The 19,542-nt window shown below is 40.8% G+C and overlaps 1 protein-coding gene across 4 annotated transcripts in view; it reads right to left on the minus strand.

The window, feature by feature from the left end:
- The window catches only part of OCA2 (OCA2 melanosomal transmembrane protein), a 504,704-nt gene that overhangs the window by 461,466 nt on the left and 23,696 nt on the right, over positions 1-19,542 (minus strand). The gene's annotated exons all lie outside the window — the stretch shown is intronic.

Below are 19,542 nucleotides of genomic sequence, written 5' to 3' on the forward strand. Positions count from 1 at the left end.
ATCACTAGAACTCATACAGCAATTCACTAATGTGGCAGAATACAAAATCAATGCACAGAAATGAGTTCCTTTTCTATACACTAACAATGTAACTGTAGGAAGAGAAATTAGGGAATTGATTCCATTTATAATACCACAAAAATCCTTAAGATACCTTGGAATAAACCTAACCAAAGAGGTAAAGGATCTATACTCTAGGAACTGCAGAACACTTATAAAGAAAAATGAAGAACACACAAAAGATGGAAAAACATTCCATGCTCATGGATTGGAAGAATAAACATTGCTAAAATGTCTCTGTTGCCCAGAGCAATCTATACTTTCAACGTGATCAAAATACCAATGGCATTTTTCAAAGTGCTAAAAGAAACAATCCTAAAATTTGTGTGGAACCAGAAAAGACCCCAAATCACCAAGGAAATGTTGAAAAAGAAAAAACAAAGCTGGGGTCATCACGTTGCCTGATTTCAAGCTATATTACAAAGTTGTGATCATCAAGAAAGCATGGTACTGGCACAAAAACAGACACATAGATCAATGGAACAGAGTAGAGATCCCAGATATGGACCCTCAACTCTATGGTCTACTAATCTTGGACAAAGCAGGAAAAAAAAATCCAGTGGAAAAAAAAGACAGTCTCTTCCACAAATGGTGCTATGAAAATTGGATAGCTATACACAGAAGAAAGAAACTGGACCATTCTCTTACACCATAAACAAAGACAAACTCTAAATGGATGAAAGACCTCAACTGAGACAGGAATCCATCAAAATCCTAGAGGAGAACATAGGCAGTAACATTTTCGACATTGGCCATAGCAATTTACTTCAAAACACGTCTCCAAAGGCAAGGGAGACAAAAGCAAAAATGAACTTTTGGGACTTCATCAAGATTAAAAGCTTCTGCTGTATGGGAGGGGGTAGCAGGGTAATGGGTATTAAGGAGGGCAGGTGCTATGATGAGCACTGGTTGTAATATGCAACTAATAAATCACTGTATGTTACAACAAAAACTAATGATGTCACAAACAATGGCTAACTGAACATAATAAAAAATGAATCTATTAAAAAAAAAAAAAAGCTTCTGCACAGGGTGCCTGGGTGGCTCAGTGGGTTAAGCCTCTGCCTTCAGCTCAGGTCATGATCTCAGAGTCCTGGGATCGAGCCCCTCATCGGGCTCTCTGCTCAGCAGGGAGCCTGCCTCCCCCTCTCTCTTCCTTCCTCTCTGCCTACTTGTGATCTCTGTCTGTCAAATAAATAAATAAAATCTTTAAAAAAAAAAAAAAGTAAAAGCTTCTGCACAGCAAAGGAAACCATCAAACAAAATAGAATGGGAGAAGATATTTTCAAATGACATTACAGATAAAGGACTGGTATCCACAATCGGTAAAGAACTTCTGAAACTCAACACCCAAAAAACAAATAACCCAGTCAAGAAATGGGCAGAAGACATGAACAGACACTTCTCCAAAGAAGACATACAAATGGCTAACAGACACATGAAAAAATGCTCATCATCTTTAGCTATCAGAGAGATTCAAATCAAAACCACATTGAGATACCACCTTACACCAGATCAAATGGCCAAAATTAGCAAGACAGGAAACAACATGTGTTGGAGAGGATGTGGAGAAAGGGGAACCCTCTTACACTGTTGTGGGAATGCAAGTTGGTGCAGCCACTTTGGAGAACAGTGTGGAGATTCCTTAAGGAATTAAAATAGAGCTACCCTATGACCCTGCAATTGAGCCACTGAGTATTTCCCCCAAAGATACAGATGCAGTGAGAAGGCCATCTGTACCTCAATGTTCATAGCATCAATGGCTACAGTCGCCAAACTGTGGAAAGAGCCAAGATGCCCTTCAACAGATGAATGGATAAAGAAGATATGGCCCATATATACTATGGAGTATTCTCCACCAGAAAGGATAAATACCCAACTTTTGTATTAACATGAACAGGACTGAAGGAGATTATGCTGAGTGAAATAAGTCAAGCAGAGAGAATCAATTATCATATGGTTTAGTTTATTTGTGGAGCATAAGGAATAACACAGAGGACATTGGGAGTTGGAGAGGAGAAGTGAGTTGAGGGAAATTGGAGGGGAAGATGAACCATGAGAGACTGTGGACTCTGAGAAACAAACTGAGGGTGTTGGAGGGGAGTGGAGTGAAGAGTGGGTGAGCCTGGTGGTGGGTATTAAGGAGGGCACATATTGCATGGAGCACTGCACTAGGTGTGGTGCATAAACAATGAATCTTGGAACACTGAAAAATAAAATAAAATAAAATATTTTATAAAAGAACTTGTCTGCTTCCACAACAGCCAAACATCCCCAGTCCCCACTCCCTTTCCCAGCTGAGATTCCATAGTCCAGCAAAGACTCTCCTCTTATTTGCCCCAACTCATTGTGTCAAGCTCACCTGATATGTGAGCTATATGTGAGTTTGCTATTGCTGCATAACAAATTACTACAAAATTGGTAGCTTAAAACAACACATTTATTTCATATTATCATATGGTTTCACTTATTTGTGGAGCATAACAAATAGCATGGAGGACATGGGGAGTTAGGAGAAGGGAGTTAGGGAAATTGGAAGGGGAGGTGAACAATGAGATACTATGGACTCTGAAAAACAATCTGAAGGGTTTGAAGAGGTGGGCGGGTGGGAGGTTGGGGGAACCAGGTGGTGGGTATTAGAGAGGGCACGGACTGCATGGAGCACTGGGTGTGGTACAAAAACAATGAATACTGTTATGCTGAAAATAAATTTTAAAAAATGATTTAAAAAAAAACAACAACACATTTATAATCTCAGAGTTTCTGTGGATCCTGGGCTGGGGCAGGCTTCACTGGATCATTTACTTAGGATCTCAAGGTGTAATCAGGCTGTGTTATCATCTAGAGGCTCAACTAGGGGAAAAATCTGCTTCCAGGATGACCCAATGTTGGCAGAATTCAATTCCTGGTGCTACAGGACTGAAGGCCCTGGCTTCCTAGCTGTTGACCAGAGACCGTACTGAGCTCTCAGAAGCCACCCTCATCTTCTACAGGCTTCCTGAAGTTCTGTGCCATGTGGACTCCCCAAACATGTCTACTTCATCAAGAACAATGAAGAGTCTCCAAAGTGAGTCAACTAAGAAGGCAAAATTTTACATATTGTAACACAACCATGGGATTGACATCCCATCATCTTTGCTCTATTTTACTGTTTGGAAGTGAGTCATAGGTCCTACTCCTACCCTCAGGGGAGGGAACTACAAAAGGGAATGATCACCAGGCAATGAGGATCATGGGGACTACCCTTGGGTCTGCATGCTACCCATGACAAAATTCAAAACACTGGCTTTCCTGTCCTGTGCCACCATCCAAACAGCTGACTATAGCCATAAAGAACCTTCTGTGGTCCTGATATTCTCATGTGACCTCCATATGCAGTGTTCCCACTGGGTCCTAGAACTGCCCAGTGATTTTTACACATCTCCCAAGACAATTTTCACTCCTGTTCTCCTCCAACTCCCTCCTTTAACATCCATTATGTCCTCTCTCCCTTTCAATCTCAGCTATTGCCCTTGCCTCTTTCTTCGTACACTAACTGAATCAGCCAGGGTCCAAGAAGGAAATAGAAGCTTCTCTGAATACATAATCATAGAAACTGGTTACACAGGAGATGGACATGGTGAGATGCTATCCAGAGGCTAGAGAAGAGCGGAGGCAAGAAAATTTCCAACCCACCATAGCTAAGGAGCAGAGGGAGAAGGTGAGTGCAGAAACTATGCTGAGTCTTTCTGGAAGAAGCTGGAGTCCATGAAGAGATGTCCCAAAAGCAGGGTGGAATGGGAAGAAGTACCAACTTCCCCCCTCTACCTCCCTCAATCTCCTAGCAGAGCTTCCCAAACTCAGCAGGAAGATACTGACCTGAGAGCCAAAGTATGAGCCAGAAACTGAGATTTAGACATGAGTAAAGTGAGTGTGATGAATGTCTCCAAGAGCAAAAGTCCCAGAACTGGCACATTGACAAAACTAGAAGCAATGAGAATAAAATGTCCAGCCTCCTTAGTACACGCCTGCCTGCAACACTACTGGGTATGCTGGAGCCCACCCACTCTCACCTACTCAGACTGTGTTGTTGCAATTCTCCTCTCCGGAATCATTCAGGCCACAATGGAAACATAAAGTGATATCTGCCAACACTAAAAAGATACATCTCCAGGAGGAATTAAGATGGCAGAAGATTAGAGGATCCTAAGCTTGTCTTGTCCCTCAAATACACCCAAATAGCAAATAATTCTGAATACCAAGAACAGAGCACAATATCAGAACTTTTAAAAGTCTGCTACAGTGGGGGACAAGCCTGGCTTAAAGGTGCCCAGGTGGTGAAGTGGGGCAGAATCCCAGGTGTGACACCATGGTCTGAAGATCCCCTTGGTCACAAGAAGAATGGGTGGTGCCTAAGTGCTACAATGTTACCAGGTATAGGACCATGGAAGCTGGCTAAGAACAGCGAGTCTAGTTACAGGCTTTCTGCTCTGTATTACCATAAACTGCAAACCACTGTGTGGTCATGGGACCTTGCCTGGGACAGGTCTAGCACGTGGCAGAATCATGGGGAGACCCTCCCCAGGAGCAACAATGAAGGTCTATGTCATAGGAGTCCCTAAAATTTATAGTTTTGAAACTCAGTCACGCACTTGAGATAAAAGAGCTCAGACACAGGCAGGAAGAACACAGGGTTCTGATGAAACCAGAGAGACAAGAACAATTGATTGCTCTTCTGTAAGGGCTCACAAAAGAGTGGAGGGTGTGAATTTTCAGCTCTAGGATAAGAGAATGGGGTGCCACCATATTCATTCTGTCTATCAGTACTGAAAGCCTTCAGGCAGCAAAAGAGTTTCACCTAGTAGAGTCTGGAGCCTTATACCAAGCCATTCCTCCTAATGCCCTAGAAGCATATTTCCACTATGGCAAGTCCACCTGAGAATCAGCACAACAGGCTCCTCCCCCAGAAGACCAGTATAAACCACTTGCTCCCACAAAGTTTACTGAGCGTAGAGGGATGCAAATCTTCAAGTCTAGAGGAAAATAGTATCTAGCCTCCTTTGTACTTTTATTATTTATTTTTATGGTTATTTTCTCATTTATCTTCTTATTTTTGTTATTTTATGTTAATTTTTTTAATTTTTAATTTTATATATTTTTGGTTAATTTCACTATTTTTTTTATTTTTTCTTTCTTATTTTAGGATCTAGATTCTCTTAACAGCAGGCTAAAACACACATAGGATCTAATTTTTTTGGTTTTGCTGTTGGTTTTGTTAGGCTTTTTTTGTTTGTTTGTTTGTTTGTTTTCTTTCTTCTTTTCTTTCCTGGACAAAATGACAAGATGTAGAAATTCATCCCAAAAGAAAAAACAGGAGGTAGTACTCACAGCCAGGGATTTATTTAATCAATACAGATGTAAGTACGATTTTGGAACTAGAATTTAAAACAATGATTATATGGATAGTAGCTGGGCTTGGGAAAAAAAAAAACAGAGAAGACTAGAGAATCCCTTACTGCAAAGATAAAAGAACTAAAATATAATCAGGCTGAAATTAAAAATTAAAAATGCTATAACCAAGATTCAATCCCAAGTGGAGGCCATAAAAATAAGGGTGGACAAAGCTGAGGAGTGAATCAGTAACATAGAAGATTAAATTATGGAAAATAATGAAGCTGAAATGAAGAGTTAAAGGTAATGGACTAGGAAGGTAGACTTAGGGAACTCGGTTTCTTATTAAAACAATAATATTTGTATCATAGGAGTCCCAGAAAATGAAGAGAGAGATATAGGCACAAAAAGTTTATTCAAACAAATGATAGCTGGGGAAGGACACAGATATGAAAATCCAAGAAGGACAGGAACTCTCATTAAATTTAACAAAAGTAAACCATTGCCAAGGCATATGATGGTTGAATTCATAAAATACACAGACAAGGAAAGAATCCTGAAACCAGAAAAGGAAAAAAGTCCTTAACCTACAAAGGAAGACAGATCATGTTCACAGCAGATCTGTCCACCAAAATCTGGCAGGCCAGAAGGAAGTGGAAGGAAATATTCAAAGTGCTGAGTGGAAACAATATGCAGCCAAGAATTCTTTATTCAGCAAGGTTGTCATTCAGAATAAAAAGAGAGATACAGAGTTTCCCAGACAAAGAAAAAGTAGAGTTTGTGACCACTAAGCCAGCCCTATAAGAACTTTCAATAGGGACACTTTGAGTGGACAGAAGAAAAAGACCAAAAGCAACAAAGACTAGAAAGGATCAGAGAACATCAACAGAAACACCAACTCTACAGGTAACACAATGGCACTAAATTCTTATCTTTCAATAATCACTCTGAATGTAAATGGACTAAATGCTCCAATTAAAAGACACGGGGTACCAGAATGAATTTAAAAACAATATCCACCTATATGATGCTTACAAGAGAGCTAAAGACACCTGCAGTTTGGAAATGAGAGGATAGAGAAATATTTATCATGCAAATGGACATCAAAGAAAGCCAGAGTAGAGGAGGGAGGCAAGATGAAAAAGGAGAAAGGGACCCATTTTAACTGGCTGTGGTTTTCTGCATGCATACAGAAGTGGAGACTGTCCTGGAGGGTTTATTAAAGGGCAGACTGAATTTTCTGCTCTGGGCCAGAGGTTTGGCTGTGGCCACTTCTGCTCTGAGCCTCTGAAGAAGAGTGGAAAAGTCCCCAGGGAACAAAAGCCACACAGAAGACTGGTTCCCACTGAGCCCACACCCCTGACAGGGGTCTCCACACAAGCAGGGTTACCTGAGAAACAGCAAGACAGGCCCCTCCCCCAGAAAACAGCCTGGAAGAACAGGTGGAAAACAATCTTATGGATCCCAATGCCTGAGGAAAATTATATATTGAGCTCTAGGTATGATTTGTTTATTTTTCAGATGAAATTCTCCTTTTTTTTTCTTTTCCTCATGCCCTGTTTTTTTTTTCTTTTTACCTTCCCATTTCAACTATATGTTTATTATATCAACTTATATTTCATAGTCATAGTTCATATTTTTAAGATTTTATTTATTTATTTGAGAGGAGACAGTGAGAGAGAGCATGAGCGAGGAGAAGGTCAGAGAGAGAAGCAGACTCCCCATGGAGCTGGGAGCCCGATGTGGGACCCAATCCCAGGATTCCAGGATCATGACCTGAGCCGAAGGCAGTCGTCCAACCAACTGAGCCACTGAGGCGTCCCTCATAATAGCTTTTTAATTTGTATTTTTCCACACCTATATTCTTTATAGATATATGCAGCAGAGTAGCGCAGCGGAAGCGTGCTGGGCCCATATATGCTTTATTGTACTCCTTTTTTCACTATTCAATTTTACCTTTATATATATACAAGTTTTACTTTCCTTGTAATTTTAGGAAGTAGTGTCCTCTAACACACAAATGAAAATACACCCAGGAACAACTGAAACACCCTGTTTTGTCCACACTGAGAGACTATAAACCCCCTTCCCCCACCCCCATTTTTTAATTTTTTAAATTTTATTCTTGTGTTTCATTTTGGCTTTGTTTTTTGGTTATGGTTTCCAATCACTCCAGAGTTTGCCAGGGTGGATCTTGCTTGGGTCATGGTTGATATTTTGGACTCTGCTATTCACTCAATCATCCTTCAACAGAATGACTAGAAGGAGGAACTCTCTATAAAGAAAAGAAATACAATGTCCTCTGCCACAGAACTAATGGATATGGATATAAGCAAGATATCAGAGATAGAATTCAGGATAATAATCATAAAGTCAATAGCTAGGCTTAAGAAAAAGTATTAGTGAAAAGATAGAATCTCTAAGAGGAGAAATGAGATCAAATCAGACCAAACTAAAAAATGCTATGAATGAGATTCAGTCTAAGCTGGATACTCTAACAGCCAGGGTAAATGAGGCAGAAGAGAGAATTAGTGATCTGGAAGATAAACTGATGGAAAGGAAAGAAGTTGAGGAAAACAGAGATAGGCTACTAGTAGCACAAAAAGACTGGAGAGATTAATGATACCATGAAACTTTCCAATAACAGAATTATTGGTATCTCCAAGGGAGTGAAGAGAGAAAGAGGGCTAGAAGGTCTATTTCAGTAAATCATAGCTGAGAACTTCCTTAATAAGGAGAAGGAAACAAGCATTCAAGTCCAAGAGGCAGAAAGGACAACCTCCCAAAATCAATAAAAATAGATCAACACCCAAACATATAATAGTGAAGCTTGCAAATTTTACAGTCAAAGAAACAACCCTGAGAATACCTAGAGTGTAAGTTCCAAACATACAGAGGAAAGAATATCAGAATAATATCAGGGGCACCTGAGTGGTTCAGTGGGTTAAGCCTCTGCCTTGAGCTCTGGTCATGATCTCAGGGTCCTGGGATTGAGCCCCACATTGGGCTCTCAGCTCAGCAGGGAGGCTGCTTCCCCCTCTCTCTCTCTGCCTGCCTCACTGCCTACTTGTGATCTCTCTCTCTCTGTGTCAAATAAATTAAAAAATAAAATCTTTAAAAAAAAAAAAAAAGAAGAAGAACATCAGACTTGTCCAAAGAAACCTGCCTCTTTGGAGAACAGTGTGGAGATTCCTCAAGAAATTAAAAATAGAACTTCCCGGGGCGCCTGGGTGGCTCAGTGGGTTAAGCCGCTGCCTTCAGCTCAGGTCATGATCTCAGGGTCCTGGGATTGAGCCCCGCATCAGGCTCTCTGCTCAGCAGGGAGCCTGCTTCCTCCTTTCTCTCTCTCTGCCTGCCTCTCTGCCTGCTTGTGATCTCTGTCTGTCAAATAAATAAATAAAATCTTTAAAAAATAATAATAAATAAATAAATAAATAAAAATAAAAATAAAAATAAAAATAAAAATAGAACTTCCCTATGACCCTCAAAAATGGAAGATGGCGGAGAAGTAGCAGGCTGAGACTACTTCGGGTAGCGGGAGATCAGCTAAATAGCTTATCTAAAGATTGTAAACACCTACAAATCCAACGGGAAATTGAAGAGAAGAAGAACAGCAATTCCAGAAACAGAAAATCAACCACTTTCTGCAAGGTAGGACTGGCGGAGAAGTGAATCCAAAGCGACGGGAAGATAGACCGCGGGGGGAGGGGCCGGCTCCCGGCGAGCGGCGGAGCAACGGAGCAAAATCAGGACTTTTAAAAGTCTGTTCCGCTGAGGGACATCGCTCCAGAGGCTTAACTGGAAGCCCAGGCAGGGTCAGCGCGGCCTCAGGTCCCGCAGGGTCGCAGAAGGATCGGGGGTGTCTGAGTGTCGCAGAGCTTACCGGTATTAGAACGGGGAAGCCGGCTGCAGAGACAGAGCCGAGGAGTGACTCTCAGCTCGGGGTTGCCTTGAACCGGTCTCAGGCTCGGTCAGCTCGGAGCGTGGCCGGAGGCCAGGGTGGCGGGAGTCTTTGGGCGCTGTTCTCTGAGGGCGCACTGAGGAGTGGGGCCCCGGGCTCTCGGCTCCTCCGGGCCGGAGACCGGGAGGCCGCCATCTTTATTCCCGTCCTCCGGACTCTACGGAAAGCGCTCACGGAACAAAAGCTCCCGAAAGCGAACCCGAGCGGATGACTCAGCGCGGCCCCGGGTAAGGGCGGTGCAACTCCGCCTGGGGCAAAGACACTTGAGAATCACTACAACGGGCCCCTCCCCCAGAAGATCAAAGGAAACCCAGCCAGGACCAAGTTCACCTACCAAGGAGAGCGGCGGAATTCCAGAGGAGAAGAAAGCAAAGCACGGAACTCATGGCTTTCTCCCCATGATTTTTTAGCCTTGCAGTTAATTTAATTTTTTTTTCTTTTTCAATTTTTTTTTCTTTTTCTCTTCTTCTGCTGAATTTTTTTTAACTTTTACCGTTTTCTTTTTTTAACGTTTTTTAAATAATTTATCTAATATATATATTTTTTTCCTATTTTATATTTTTTCTTTATCGGCTTTCTTTTTTTTAATAGTTTCTTTTTTTTTTTTTCTTTCTTTCTGAACCCCTTTTTTCCCCTTTCTCCCCCCTCACAATTCGGGATCTCTTCTGATTTCGCTAAAGCATATTTTCCTGGGGTTGTTGCCACCCTTTTAGTATTTTACTTGCTCCTTCATAAACTCTTATCTGGACAAAATGACAAGGCGGAAAAATTCACAACAAAAAAAAGAACAAGAGGCAGTACCAAAGGCTAGGGACCTAATCAATACAGACATTGGTAATATGTCAGATATAGAGTTCAGAATGACGATTCTCAAGGTTCTAGCCGGGCTTGAAAAAGGCATGGAAGATATTAAAGCAACCCTCTCGGGAGAGATAAAAGCCCTTTCTGGAGAAATAAAAGAACTAAAATCTAACCAAGTTGAAATCAAAAAAGCTATTAATGAGGTGCAATCAAAAATGGAGGCTCTCACTGCTAGGATAAATGAGGCAGAAGAAAGAATTAGCGATATAGAAGACCAAATGACAGAGAATAAAGAAGCTGAGCAAAAGAGGGACAAACAGCTACTGGACCACGAGGGGAGAATTCGAGAGATAAGTGACACCATAAGACGAAACAACATTAGAATAATTGGGATTCCAGAAGAAGAGGAAACAGAGAGGGGAGCAGAAGGTATATTGGAGAGAATTATTAGAGAGAATTTCCCCAATATGGCAAAGGGAACAAGCATCAAAATTCAGGAGGTTCAGAGAACCCCCCTCAAAATCAATACGAATAGGTCCACACCCCGTCACCTAATAGTAAAATTGACAAGTCTTAGTGACAAAGAAAAGATCCTGAAAGCAGCCCGGGAAAAGAAGTCTGTAACGTACAATGGTAAAAATATTAGATTGGCAGCAGACTTATCTACAGAGACCTGGCAGGCCAGAAAGAGCTGGCATGATATATTCAGAGTACTAAATGAGAAAAACATGCAGCCAAGAATACTATATCCAGCTAGGCTATCATTGAAAATAGACGGAGAGATTAAAAGCTTCCAGGACAAACAAAAACTGAAAGAATTTGCAAATACCAAACCAGCTCTACAGGAAATATTGAAAGGGGTCCTCTAAGCAAAGAGAGACCCTCAAAGTAGTAGATCAGAAAGAAACAGAGACAATATACAATAACAGTCACCTTACAGGCAATACAATGGCACTAAATTCATATCTCTCAATACTTACCCTGAATGTTAATGGGCTAAATGCCCCAATCAAAAGACACAGGGTATCAGAATGGATAAAAAAACAAAACCCATCTATATGTTGCCTACAAGAAACTCATCTTAAACCCGAAGACACCTCCAGGTTTAAAGTGAGGGGGTGGAAAAGAATTTACCATGCTAATGGACATCAGAAGAAAGCAGGAGTGGCAATCCTTATAGCAGATCAATTAGATTTTAAGCCAAAGACTATAATAAGAGATGCGGAAGGACACTATATCATACTCAAAGGAACTGTCCAACAAGAAGATCTAACAATTTTAAATATCTATGCCCCTAACGTGGGAGCAGCCAACTATATAAACCAATTAATAACAAAATCAAAGAAACACATCGACAAGAATACAATAATAGTAGGGGATTTTAACACTCCCCTCACTGAAATGGACAGATCATCCAAGCAAAAGATCAACAAGGAAATCAAGGCCTTAAATGACACACTGGACCAGATGGACATCACAGATATATTCAGAACATTTCATCCCAAAGCAACAGAATACACATTCTTCTCTAGTGCACATGGAACATTCTCCAGAATAGATCACATTCTTGGTCCTAAATCAAGTCTCAACCGGTATCAAAAGATTGAGATCATTCCCTGCATATTTTCAGACCACAATGCTCTAAAGCTAGAACTCAATCACAAGAGGAAATTTGGAAAGAACCCAAATACATGGAGACTAAACAGCATCCTTCTAAAGAATGAATGGGTCAACCAGGAAATTAAAGAAGAATTGAAAAAATTTATGGAAACAAATGATAATGAAAACACAACGGTTCAAAATCTGTGGGACACAACAAAGGCAGTCCTGAGAGGAAAATATATAGCGGTACAAGCCTTTCTCAAGAAACAAGAAAGATCTCAGGTACACAACCTAACCCTACACCTAAAGGAGTTGGAGAAAGAACAAGAAAGAAACCCTAAACGCAGCAGGAGAAGAGAAATCATAAAGATCAGAGCAGAAATCAATGAAATAGAAACCAAAAAAACAATAGAACAAATCAACGAAACGAGGAGCTGGTTCTTTGAAAGAATTAATAAGATTGATAAACCCCTGGCCAGACTTATCAAAAAGAAAAGAGAAAGGACCCAAATAAATAAAATCATGAATGAAAGAGGAGAGATCACAACGAACACCAAAGAAATACAGACAATAATAAGAACATACTATGAGCAACTCTACGCCAACAAATTTGACAAACTGGAAGAAATGGATGCATTCCTAGAGACATATAAACTACCACAACTGAACCAGGAAGAAATAGAAAGCCTGAACAGACCCATAAGCAGTAAGGAGATTGAAACAGTCATCAAAAATCTCCAAACAAACAAAAGCCCAGGGCCAGACGGCTTCCCGGGGGAATTCTACCAAACATTTAAAGAAGAACTAATTCCTATTCTCCTGAAACTGTTCCACAAAATAGAAATAGAAGGAAAACTTCCAAACTCATTTTATGAGGCCAGCATCACCTTGATCCCAAAACCAGACAAGGATCCCAACAAAAAAAAGAACTACAGACCAATATCCTTGATGAACACAGATGCAAAAATTCTCGCCAAAATACTAGCCAATAGGATTCAACAGTACATTAAAAGGATTATTCACCACGACCAAGTGGGATTTATTCCAGGGCTGCAAGGCTGGTTCAACATCCGCAAATCAATCAATGTGATACAACACATTAATAAAAGAAAGAACAAGAACCATATGATACTCTCCATTGATGCTGAAAAAGCATTTGACAAAGTACAGCATCCCTTCCTGATCAAAACTCTTCAAAGTGTAGGGATAGACGGCACATACCTCAATATTATCAAAGCCATCTATGAAAAACCCACCGCAAATATCATTCTCAATGGAGAAAAACTGAAAGCTTTTCCGCTAAGGTCAGGAACACGGCAGGGATGTCCGTTATCACCACTGCTATTCAACATAGTACTAGAAGTCCTAGCCTCAGCAATCAGACAACAAAAGGAAATTAAAGGCATCCAAATCGGCCAAGAAGAAGTCAAACTATCACTCTTTGCAGATGATATGATACTCTATGTGGAAAACCCAAAAGACTCCACTCCAAAACTGCTAGAACTTGTTCAGGAATTCAGTAAAGTGTCAGGATATAAAATCAATGCACAGAAATCAGTTGCATTTCTCTACACCAACAACAAGACAGAAGAAAGAGAAATTAAGGAGTCCATCCCATTTACAATTGCACCCAAAACTATAAGATACCTAGGAATAAACCTAACCAAAGAGACTAAGAATCTATACTCAGAAAACTATAAAGTACTCATGAAAGAAATTGAGGAAGACACAAAGAAATGGAAAAATGTTCCATGCTCCTGGATTGGAAGAATAAATATTGTGAAAATGTCTATGCTACCTAAAGCAATCTACACATTTAATGCAATGCCTATCAAAGTACCATCCATTTTTTTCAAAGAAATGGAACAAATAATCCTAAAATTTATATGGAACCAGAAAAGACCTCGAATAGCCAAAGGAATGTTGAAAAAGAAAGCCAAAGTTGGTGGCATCACAATTCCGGACTTCAAGCTCTATTACAAAGCTGTCATCATCAAGACAGCATGGTACTGGCACAAAAACAGACACATAGATCAATGGAACAGAATAGAGAGCCCAGAAATGGACCCTCAACTCTATGGTCAACTCATCTTCGACAAAGCAGGAAAGAATGTCCAATGGAACAAAGACAGCCTCTTCAATAAATGGTGTTGGGAAAATTGGACAGCCACATGCAGAAAAATGAAATTGGATCATTTCCTTACACCACACACGAAAATAGACTCAAAATGGATGAAGGATCTCAATGTGAGAAAGGAATCCATCAAAATCCTCGAGGAGAACACAGGCAGCAACCTCTTCGACGTCAGCCGCAGCAACATCTTCCTAGGAACATCACCAAAGGCAAGGGAAGCAAGGGCAAAAATGAACTATTGGGATTTTATCAAGATCAAAAGCTTTTGCACAGCAAAGGAAACAGTGAACAAAACCAAAAGACAACTGACAGAATGGGAGAAGATATTTGCAAATGACATATCAGATAAAGGGCTAGTGTCCAAAATCTATAAAGAACTTAGCAAACTCAACACCCAAAGAACAAATAATCCAATCAAGAAATGGGCAGAGGACATGAACAGACATTTCTGCAAAGAAGACATCCAGATGGCCAACAGACACATGAAAAAGTGCTCCATATCACTCGGCATCAGGGAAATACAAATCAAAACCACTATGAGATATCACCTCACACCAGTCAGAATGGCTAAAATTAACAAGTCAGGAAATGACAGATGCTGGCGAGGATGCGGAGAAAGGGGAACCCTCCTACACTGTTGGTGGGAATGCAAGCTGGTGCAACCACTCTGGAAAACAGCATGGAGGTTCCTCAAAATGTTGAAAATAGAACTACCCTATGACCCTGCAATTGCACTGCTGGGTATTTACCCTAAAGATACAAACATAGTGATCCGAAGGGGCACATGCACCCGAATGTTTATAGCAGCAATGTCTACAATAGCCAAACTATGGAAAGAACCTAGATGTCCATCTACAGACGAATGGATAAAGAAGATGTGGTATATATACACAATGGAATACTATGCAGCCATCAAAAGAAATGAAATCTTGCCATTTGCGACGACGTGGATGGAACTAGAGGGTATCATGCTTAGCGAAATAAGTCAATCGGAGAAAGACAACTATCATATGATCTCCCTGATATGAGGGAGAGGAGATGCAACATGGGGGGTCGAGGGGGTAGGAGAAGAGTAAATGAAACAAGATGGGATTGGGAGGGAGACAAACCATAAGTGACTCTTAATCTCACAAAACAAACTGAGGGTTGATGGGGGGAGGGGGTTGGGAGAGGGCGTGGGGTTGTGGATATTGGGGAGGGTATGTGCTGTGGTTGTGGGGTGTGTAAACCTGGCGATTCGCATGCCTGTACCCCTGGGGATAAAAATATATGTTTATAAAGCTGTAAAAAAAAAAAAAAAAAGAAAGAAAGAAAGAAAGAAAGGATGAATACCCAAGTTTTGTAGCAACATGGACGGGACTGGAAGAGATTATGCTGAGTGAAATAAGTCAAGCAGAGAGAGTCAATTATCATATGGTTTCACTTATTTGTGGAGCATAACAAATAGCATGGAGGACAAGGGGAGATGGAGAGGGGAGTTGAGGGAAATTGGAAGGGGAGGTGAACCATGAGAGACTATGGACTCTGAAAAACGATCTGGGAATTTTGAAGGGGTGGGGGGTGGGAGGTTGGGGCACCAGGTGGTGGGTATTGTGGAGGGCACAGATTGCATGGAGCACTGGGTGTGGTGCAAAAATAATGAATAGTGTTATGCTGAAAAAATAAAAAAAATTTAAAAAAAAAAAAAAAAAAAGAACCCTAAAAAAAAAAAAAAAAAAAAAAAAAAAGAACTTCCCTATGACCCTGCAATTGCACTACTGGGTATTTACCCCAAAGATACAGATGTAGTGAAAAGAAGGGCCATCTGTACCCCAATGTTTATAGCAGCAATGGCCACGGTCGCCAAACTGTGGAAAGAACCAAGATGCCCTTCAACGGACGAATGGATAAGGAAGATGTGGTCCATATACACTATGGAGTATTATGCCTCCATCAGAAAGGATGAATACCCAACTTTTGTAGCAACATGGACGGGACTGGAAGAGATTATGCTGAGTGAAATAAGTCAAGCAGAGAGAGTCAATTATCATATGGTTTCACTTATTTGTGGAGTATAACAAATAACATGGAGGACATGGGGAGATGGAGAGGAGAAGGGAGTTGAGGGAAATTGGAAGGGGAGGTGAACCATGAGAGACTATGGACTCTGAAAAACAATCTGAGGGTTTTGAAGGGGCAGGGGGTGGGAGATTGGGGGAGCCAGGTGGTGGGTATTAAGGAAGGCACGTATTGCATGGAGCACTGGGTGTAGTGCAAAAACAATGAATACTGTTATGCTGAAAAGAAATAATTTTTTTTAATTTTTTATAAACATATATTTTTATCCCCAGGGGTACAGGTCTGCGAATTGTCAGGTTTACACACTTCACAGCACTCACCATAGCACATACCCTCCCCAATATCCATAACCCCACCCCCCTCTCCCAACCCCCCTCCCCCCATCAACCCTCAGTTTGTTTTGTGAGATTAAGAGTCACTTATGGTTTGTCTCCCTCCCAATCCCACCTTGTTTCATTTATTCTTCTCCTACCCCCTTAGCCCCCCATGTTGCATCTCCTCTCCCTCATATCAGGGAGATCATATGATAGTTGTCTTTCTCCGATTGACTTATTGCTGAAAAGAAATAATTTAAAAAAAAAAAAAGAAAAATTATTACCAGCAACAATATGCCAACAAATTAAGCAATCTGGAAGAAATAGAAGCCTTCCTGGAAATTTAAAAACTACCAAGACTGAAACAGGAAGAAATAGATAATCTGAATAGACCAAGAATATGGATGCCAAAATACTCAACAAGATCCTAGCCAATAGGATCCAACAGTACATTAAAAGGATTATCCAGGGTGCCTGGGAGCTCAGTGGGTTAAAGCCTCTGCCTTCAGCTCAAGTCATGATCCCAGGGTCCTGGGATCCAGTCCTGCATTGGGCTCTCTGCTCAGCAGGGAGCCTGCTTCTCCATCTCTCTCTGCCTGCCTCTCTGTGATCTCTGTCTGTCAAATAAATAATTTAAGTAATCTTTAAAAGGATTATCTACCACGAACAGGTGGGATTTATTCCCGGGATACAGAGGTGGTTCAACATTCACAAATCTATCAACATGTTAGAACACATTAATTGAAGAAAAGGCAAAAACCATATGATCCTCTTAACTGATGCAGTAAAAGCATTTGACAAAATACAACATCCTTTCCTGATACATCTCAGGACTCTTGCTCCCAGGAAGACAGAGTAGACCTACTTTTCCCTCTTCCTCTTGCTAACTACAATTAAAAACCTGACATTTTGTCCAAAATAACCCTTAGAAGACTCTGAAAGTTAGAGAAGAAAGCAAACTGGTTAGGGACCTAAAAAAAGGCACAGCAGTAAGGCCCCTGAATATTTATTTTGTCTCATATATCCCAGACAGGGTGCTGAAGAAGTTAGAAACCTGGAAACACCAACAAGCACAAACCAAAAAAGTCCCAAGTAAAGCATTCTTTTTCTACCCAAAGGAGTAGTGAAGGTGCAGCTTAGCAGAACAGAAAACTTTTAGACAATAACTGCTTTACTGCAGCCAAACACTGTAAACCCACACCACCCAAGTCAACAAAAGACCCCATGAGGTACCTAAACCTCCACCCTCCCAGAATGAAATAAAGGACCCAGGCCCCCATCCCTATTCGGTCAGAAAAGACTGATGAGGATCTGGGATGTTCATCTCTGCTGGGTGTTAAGGAGTCCCACCTCCTCCCTACACACCCCTCACCTCCCTGTGTAGGCAGAGCCTACTTCCTGCAATAAAAGGAACCCTTCCCCCTTCTTGCTAAGGTGTCAGAGGAGGCCAAGTGGAAAGGCAGGACTTTAACCACTGCTTGGCAGTAATGAGGACACCCACAATGGTGTCATTAGGGGACACATAAGGAGAAGTAATAAGATGAACTACCTTCTTCCATGTGGGATGGTATCAGCAGAGGCCCAGTGGGGAGCCAGAGCTCTCATCCTCACTCAGCAATAATAAAGAATCCTTCCTTCCTCATCCCATGTCCCCTGAAGCTAAGTAAAGAACTTGGACTTCTAACACCACCTGGAAGCAAAGAGGCAGTACCAGGCACTTCTGCTGGAGTGGTGTCAGAAGAAGCAAGTTAAACACGAACTTTAAATAGGAATATAAAGTCTCATAATTTCTAAAATGTTCAATGAAACTCATAAGGTTTCAATTTAAAAAATCAGCTGTCAACAGTGATAACCAGGAAAACCTCAACTTGACAGAAAATAAATGGCAACACTGAGATGAGAGATGTTAAAATTATCTGACTGAAATTTTTAAGGAACCCAAAATAAAAACATAACAACAAAAAATAAGACATACTTGAAACATTGGAAAAAACAGAAATTCTCAGCAAAGAAACAGTCTCAGAAAAGAAGAGCTAAATAGAAATGAAAAACACAATAGCGAAATTAAAAACTCAATAGAGGAACTCAACAACAAAATGGGGGGGTGAGAAAACAACTCAAAACAACAGAAATCCAATCTGATAGAGTAAAAAAATAAATTAACAGAACATCAGAAACATGTGGGATAATGACAAGATTTAACATTTATGTAATCAGAATCCCAGTAGACAAAGATTATGTAGCTGAAAAAATACTTGAAGTACTGAAAGTACTTGAAAAGGTACTTGAAATATTTGAATGACTGAAAACTCCCCAAATTTGGCAAAACACATAAACCAACAGATCCAAGACATTTAATGATTATTAAGAAAGGATAAATCCCAAAAATTCCACATCAAAACATATCATGGACAAACTTCTAAAAACTAAAGACAAAACAAAAAGTCTTGAAACCACTAACAGAGAAATAACAACATACTTACAGGGTAAAAACTATTCAGATGACAGAAACCATGAAGGCAGAAGAAACAGCACAATATTTTTTCAAGAAATGAGACTAAAGAACTGTCAACACAGAATTCTTAGAATTCATAGAACTTATTTTGTTTCTTTTGTTTCTTGAATAAGTACTGTGCCACTTCTGCCTCCATGGTTTCTGTCAACCTAGAATCCTCATCCAGTGAAAATATCCTTCAAGAACTAAAGTGAAATCAGACCTTTCTAGATGGAAGAAAACTAAAAGAATTTGTTGTCAGCAGAACTATCCTAAAAGAATGGCTAAGAGGGGGCACCTGGGTGGCTCAGTGGGTTAAAACCTCTGCCTTTGGCTCAGGCCATGATTCCAGGGTCCTGGGATCAAGCCCCACATCAGGTTCTCTGCTCAGCAGGGAGCCTGTTTCCTCCTCCAATCTCTCTCTGCCTGCCTCTCTGCCTACTTGTGATCTCTATCTGTCAAATAAATAAATAAAACCTTTAAAAAATCTTCAAAAAAAAAAAAGAATGGCTAAGGGAAGTTACAAAACACAAAAGGACAGATAAAAGAAGGAATTCTGGAGCATCAAGAAGGTAAAAAGAGGGCGCCTGGGTGGCTCAGTGGGTTAAAGCCTCTGCCTTCAGCTCAGGTCATGACCCTGGGTCCTGGGATCGAGCCTGTGTCAGGCTCTCTGCTCAGGGGGAAGCCTGCTTCCCTTCCTCTCTCTCTGCCTGCCTCTCTGCCTACTTGTGATCTCTGTCTGTCAAAT

The sequence above is a fragment of the Lutra lutra genome, chromosome 7, assembly GCF_902655055.1.
Source record: "Lutra lutra chromosome 7, mLutLut1.2, whole genome shotgun sequence".
In the NCBI taxonomy this organism is placed as follows: domain Eukaryota; kingdom Metazoa; phylum Chordata; class Mammalia; order Carnivora; family Mustelidae; genus Lutra; species Lutra lutra.